We start from the raw sequence: 7,572 nt of genomic DNA on the forward strand, positions 1-7,572 counted from the left end.
ACGAAGACAGACTAAGAAGAAGGAGTGACGAACTACTTCCAAATATTTAGTCACTGAAGACCTTATGAACAGTAGAGAAACACTGTCAGATATAGTACTAGAAAATGAGCCCCTCAGGTTGGAAGGAACTCAAAATGCGACTGAGAAAGAGCTGCCTCCTCAAAGTAGAGTTGACCATGATGATGCAAATGGAGTAAGGCCTTTGGGAGTAAAGACCACGGGACCTTCATTTGCTGATGGGGTACAACTCAAAATTAAGAGAAATTGCTATAAACATCCATTAATAATCAGAACATGGAGTGTACAAAGTATGAATCTATGAAAATTGGAAATTGTCAAAAAAAATTTTTTTTGCCCATAGAATCCTTCATTATTACAAGTTAAGGCTTGAATTTTTTCTTCAGTTCACTCATCTGAGTAATGCTGAGCATGTTCTTCCCTTTTGGTATTCTAACTCCAAGTCTTTACACATTTCATTATAATATCTGAAATTTTCTTCTCAAGCTGGCCTTTGAAATTTTCTGTTCAGCTCTTGTATTTCTTCACTACTTCCATTTGCTTTAGCTGGAGAGCACATTTCAGAGTCTTTTCCTTCTTTCTTGTCTTCTTAATGACTTTTGCTTTCCTCTTGTATGATGTTCTTGATGTCATTCCACAACTCTTCTGACCTTCTGTCTTTAATGTCTAATGCATCAAATCTGTTCTTGAAATGGTCTCTAAATTCAGGTGGGGTATATTCAAGGTCATATTTTTACTCTTGTGGACTTGTTTTCATCTTCTTCATCTTCAGCCTAAACTTGCTGGCCTTGTTTTGGCTGCTGATATGCAACTTTTCCACCATCTTTTTCCACAAATGTAGTCCATTTGACTTCTGTGTATTCCGTATTGTGAGGTCCATGTACACAGTCATTTTTTATGTTGTTTAAAAATGGTATTTATAATTAAGAAATCATTGGTCTTCTAAAATTCTATCATGTGATCTCCAACATCATTTCTATCACCATTTTCTAACTACTGATCTTTACTCTGTGTTTCCAATCTTTGCATTCCAATTGCCAGAAATTATCAATACATTATTGATTGCATGTTTGATCAATTTTAGATTGAAGAAGTTAGTAGAATTCTTCAATTGCATGATCACTGGCTTTAGGGTTGGTATGTACATTTGAATAATAGTGGTATTAACTGGTCTTCCTTGTAGGTGTATGGATGTTATCCTATCACAGACAGCATTGTATTTCAAGACAGATCTTGATATGTTTTTGATGATGAATGCGATGCAATGAATTCAATTTGTCATTCCCGGCATTCCCATGGATTGCCAGATTCAAAGTGGCCAATATCAGTCCATTTCTGCTCACTAATGCCTAGGATGTCAGTGTTTATGCATTCCATTTCATTTTTTACAATTTCCAACTTTCCTAGATTCATACTTCATACATTCCATGTTCCGATTATTAATGTTTGCAGCTGTTTCTCTTCATTTTGGGTTGTGCCCCATCAGCAAATGAAAGTCCCAAAGGCTTTACTCAATTTTTATCATCACAGTCAACTCTACTTTGAGGAGGCAGCTCTTCCCCAGTCGTATTTGAGTGCCTTTCAACCTGAGGGGCTCATCTTCCTTCACTGTATCTGACAATATTCTGGTGCTCTTCATCATGTTTCAATATTCAATATTCAGGTGCTATCTGACAGTGTTCCACTGCTATTCACAAGGTTTTCAGTGACTATATTATTTGGAAGTCTCTCCTTCCTAGTTGATCTTTATCTGGAAGTTCAGCTGAAACCTGTCCACCATTGGTGACCCTCCTGGTATTTAAAATAATTGTGGCATAGCTTCCAGAATCACAACACCACACAAGCCACCACAGTATGACAAACTGACAGACAGTGGTGGACACACCATATTCACACCAAAAAATTCCAGTTGTAGCATACAATCAAAACCATTAGAAATATATAAATATGTTAGAATAGAATATAACTCAGGGTAGTTGTTGTTGTTGTTAATTGTTGTCGAGTCAGTTTCAACTCAAAGTGATTTTGTGTAGGATCTCTGAGGAGTAACTGGTATGGTTGAACCACCAACCTTTCGAATAGCCATCATCCCAACGATTATCCTACAGTGCTACACCAGGACTCCCAGAGTAGATAATAATGCCTTTAAAAACCAAAATTCAGAAGTAATAGAGAAAATATTCAGTTTCAACAGAAAACAAAATATCTGTACCCAAAAAAAAAAAAAAAAAAAAAGGCTTGATAATGTGGGACCCAAGAAGAAAACTCCATTTTCTACTTAGGCTAAAGCACATCTCCCTGTTTCAGGAATGTGCCTGGTCAGTTAGTACCAGATGGAGATGACCCCCTTCCCCTATGAGCCATAGAAGTAGAGCTAAACTCTCCTGACAAACCCAAGGCTAGATAATGTATGTCTTCCTTACCCTAATTAAACTGTCCTAGCATAACAAACGCCTTCCTTACCCTAATGAAGCTATCCTAGCTATAGGTAATGGCCAATCGAATTGTGTAATCTCGTACCTTACTAAGTGTAAACCAATCCTAGAGAAGTTAGGTAGAAGACCCCCGAATCTGTTTGTAAAAATCTATAAAAACCCTGCTATCAGAGAGCTCGGGGCTCTATCCCTATTCCGCTGGGTCGGTTAAGGGTAGAGACCTGGCTCGAGCTTGAATAAAGCAACCCTTGTGCACTTGCATCGGCTTCTGCATCGACTCCTCAGGTGGCTTTTGGGGACCCTGAACACTGGGCATAATAATAATTACAATAGAATAGCTAAAGTACTTTGGCTATGAAAGACAAGTTTACAGCCCACTAATTCTCCTACTGAAAATAAGAAAATATGAGTGGAAATAATACACATCTGTGTGAAGGCTTCAGCGAACTGTTAAGGAAAGGCATATACTGAAAGATACTTATGGTGTCTATATGAGTAAACATCCTTTTGTTGTTTCAAAACAGAAATCATCCACAAAGAAAACACATTTATGTTGGATATATCTAACCAATAAGTAAGAAGAGACATTTTTTACTAAAGTACAAGAGTCTATATGGATAATTCCAGATAATTGGAATTCCAACTGGTTTGGGATTACACAAGTGTCTATGCAAATTGTATTATATTAAATGTTATGTTTTCTTAATATTTATTGCAACAGTGCAAAAGTTTTCTGCTCATTGTCCCAAAACAATAAAACTTGTATTTCACTATTTTTGCTATTATTATATAATTTTATCTAACTTGCTCTGGCACTTATATATGCAGTTTTCCCTCCTGGGGAGCTACAAGGGCATATTCTGGTAGCGTAGTGGTTATGCATCGGGCTGCTAACCTCAAGGTCAACTATTCGAAACTACCAGCAGTTCCATGGGAGAAAATGAGGCTTTCTGCCTCATTACACAGGGTCGCTCTGAGTCAACTCCATGGCATACTACCACCACCACTGGCAGTCCATGCTACCTTCAATAATGGAGTCCTGGTGTGGCACTATTGGTTAGTTAATACACTAGACCATAAAATCAGTCTGAACAGCAAGGCTGGTGGTTCAAGCTCACCAGCTGCTCTTTGGAAACTTTATACAAGGTCACTCTGGGTCAGAACCAACTTAATGGTACTTAACAACATAACAACATTCTTTACCTTCACCCCATAATTACCTATGCATATTTTCAGTGGCATGCTAAAGACACAGTGCACTCTTAGCTAAAGGGATTAGGGGAAGTAGCTCCCTAAGGCTTTGCTCTCTGGACCATGGCAAATGAGCACAGATAGGAGTAGTTGCAGATCATGCTACGCCTGGAGGGAAGGTCCATTAACTAGGACTGGGAGAAATAAGTCACAGGTACAAGGAGTTTGAGATCTATTTGCCCAGTCAAAAGATTATTAGAGACTCCCTGAAGAGTTTGCTGTACTTTCTACTTCCAGCCACGTTTGATCATTGAAATCACTCTAGAATTATATTTAAATAAAGAACTAGCCTTGTGTCTCATCTGAACCACAAAACATAAAAAACTATTTGCATGACTAGTTACTTAATTTTGCCAAGGATGGTAATTAGGTAATTAGGAGAGAAGTCAATTTATTATGCAAAACAAATGTGTTCAGGTGTTAGGGCTTAGTTATCTTGAAGAAACTAGGCTGAGAAAGACTGGTAGATGAATGCAAAGTTGACCTAGCGTCAGAAAATCAGTGAATTAATACACAATATTAACATAATAAAATCAAACCCATTACCATTAAGTCCATTTGAACTCATGGCGGCCCACGTGTTAGAGTATAACTGCTCCATTGCGTGTCCTTGGCTGTCATCTTTACAGAAATGGATTGCTAGGTCTTTCTTCTATGGTACTGCTGAGGTGGAGTGGAACTGCCAACTTTTAGGTTAGCATCTGATCACAAGCCACTTGTACTACTCAGGGACTTATCAATAAAATAAAAGACAAAAATCACACAATCATCTCAATAGATACAGAAAAAGTAGTTGCACAAGAACAAGCTCAATACATACACCAGTGTCTATTTTGTTGATGAAGTTTTCAGCTTCTCTTTTGGTATCTTCTTTATGTGTCTCTTCTTCAGCAGTATCTTCCAGAGCACTTACAATCTTAGTATAGTATTGCAGGACCACACCTGTTGCTACAGCATGTACTGCCCAACGTGTATTAGAAAGACATTTCAATACTAGATCATTGCCTAAATGTATTTTTTAAACTGCCCTTTGGTGAGTGTTGTTGCTGTTAAGTGCCACTGAGTCAGTTTGACTCATTATGACCCTGTATAAGGTTTCCATGGAGCAGCTGGTGGGTCTGAACTGCCAACATTTCGATTCAAACCAACCTTGTGGTCCAGTGCATTATCCTGCAGCGCCGCCCCAGGATGGTGGCAAAAATGTGTAGAATAACTGAACAGTAGGAAAAAACCAACTGCTTCCAGATCTACTGCACTGCATCCCACAAGACTATGTGAATGCTCTGTAAACCTTCACTTGATTCACAATAAAAAGCTTTAAAAAAATTTTTTTCTTTAAAGAATCAGTGAATGCACAGCACATGGTATGAAAATGGCATATTCAATACATCTTAAATGTTTCTGTTTTTATTTCTGTTTCTGTATCTGTTCTATTTCTCCCTGACAAATTGGCATTATAGCTCCCCGACATATTGGCAACATTGTCATAGGACTGGCCTCTGTACTTACAAAAATCAGTTTTGTAAACGTCACATAAATAGTGAAGTATTTGATTTACAGTTTCTTCAGTTGGTATGACTTTTTAAGCTGGTAAATGTGGTCAATCACTTAACAGATTTCCCATCTGTGAAAGATACATATTTTAAAACAATACTTAGCTGTTCTGTATGAGAAAGATGAAAAGTGGAATCTACAGACAAACTGAAATGTTGAGCTATACTTTTTCAATGAAAATAATTGGTCTAACATTATCACTTATTAAGTTTATTAAGTCTTCACACATTATTTTAGACACAGTCAATGGGTCATCCCTTCCTGTGTTACCGTATTTTAAGATGTGACCTGTTATCTAATACTGGTGTTCTTCATTAAATTGTGTTTTCAGTTCATGAGGTAAGTGAAACTATGTTTTTGGTTTAACAATGGCAGGATACAATCTCTGTGAATTGAATTGCTTTCAGGTTTATCAATCATATTCTAGTTGTGTCATGGCTAAATTCACCCATAGAAAATCAAGAATTAAATTATTAAGGATTGAATTGTTTGCAAACTAAACAATAGACGTAGCAAACTGGCGGAGAATACAATAGTCACTCTCTCTTGTCATTTTTACCATTAGCTTTGCACACCATATATATATATATGCTAGCCTGTTTGTTTGTCATCCAAAACTTGTCAACATGAATTTTCAAATGATCCACTGTGATGCTGGCAATCATGTGGCCCTCTTTCGATCCAATCATTTGCATCATTTAAAGAAAAATTATTCCACAAAGCAGGATCTACATTTCTATTATTTATGGGGCCTGCCGATGCAATAATTTCAGATTCTAAAGTAGTTTCACTTTCTACAGCATTCTCATTTGTTTTACTATAGCAAGGAATAGATGCAGAGTTTGGAACAAATTCTATTACATCCATATTTCTATTAATAATATCAGCACTCTGGCATTAGTACAATGATTTGCAGCCATTAAATTTGAGCTTTCAACAGAGGTCTCTCGTGAAGGAAAGACAAGACTTTCTGTTCCTATAAAGATTCGTTATATTTTTTAAAAGAAGTTAAGTTTGGAATTGTCTTTGTTGTTATGTGCTGTGGAGTCAGTTCCGACTCATAGCGACCCCATACAGGGTTTCCAAGGCTGTAAATCTTTACGGAAGCAGAAAGCCTCATCTTTCTCCCACAGAACAACTGGTATTTTCAAACTGCTGACGGTGTGATTAGCAGCCCAACTCGTAACCATTACGCTACCAGAGTGCCTTGTTGTTGTTGTTGTTGTTAAGTGCCGTTGAGTCGGTTCCGACCCATAACGACCCTGTACAGGGTTTCCGAGGGTGTAAATCTTTACGGGAGTAGAAAGCCTCATCTTTCTCCCACGGAGCGGCTGGTAGTTTCAAACCGCTGACCTTAAGGTTCGCAGCCCGATTCGTAACCACTACGCTACCAGAGCACCAGAGTGCCTTAGGGACTCACAAATCCTATTTTTTACCCACTGTTCATTTTTGCTTTCATGCTCCATTTAATTGTTCTTTCATTTTACCTGGATATAAATTTTTTTTTTAATTTGGTTCTACCAGAGCAAGTAAATTTGAATAATTAAAAATAAGTAAAATTTACTCTGATTTGAATGTTAACACAAAAATTTGAATTTGAAAAACTAGTAAGTAAAAACATTTGATTTGAAACATGTAATCTTGTTCTTCAGATCTGAGATTGTCAAAAGAAATAGTATTTACAAGGCAGCAGAAATAATCACATTCATTTGTCATACAATGTTTGTTGGCAAGGCCTTGCAGATCTCCACAAGTGTTTTTCATTTTGAAATAATACTTTAAAGTTGACATACTCACTTCCCATCCTTTGAAGCTATGTCTTCACAGTTCATTGGACTACTGCTGATACTCAGTGGGGGTGAGAGCAATCACAAAGAGTCTGATACAAACACAGGGTATGCTCTATCTGAAGACCCATTTTGGTTAACTTTGCTCAGGTCAAAACCAGATACATTATGAGTCGTATAATTATGATGTCACTGACATAGTCTCTTACATGGTCAACAAGAGAGAACTGAATGTGAACTCAGAAATTAAAAGAAAAATAATATAATGTTATCATGTACAAAATTTATAAAATGTACACTGAGTTTCTCTGTGAATTGTTTAACTCCCATATTCAGAAATATGTACATAACTGATGTAATAATAATATCGCTTCTCAGTGAGCAAGTTTGTTTTGCAAGTCATAACAATATCAAACAATTTCTTAAAAGAAAATCTGAAGGGAAATGGAAAACAAAGTACATTTATTTCATTCTTCTTACTTAAATATTTACCAAGGCCTAGTAATGTAGTTAAGGAGCTCTGGTAG

The sequence above is a fragment of the Chrysochloris asiatica genome, unplaced genomic scaffold (genome assembly GCF_000296735.1).
Source record: "Chrysochloris asiatica unplaced genomic scaffold, ChrAsi1.0 scaffold00039, whole genome shotgun sequence".
In the NCBI taxonomy this organism is placed as follows: Eukaryota; Metazoa; Chordata; class Mammalia; order Afrosoricida; family Chrysochloridae; genus Chrysochloris; species Chrysochloris asiatica.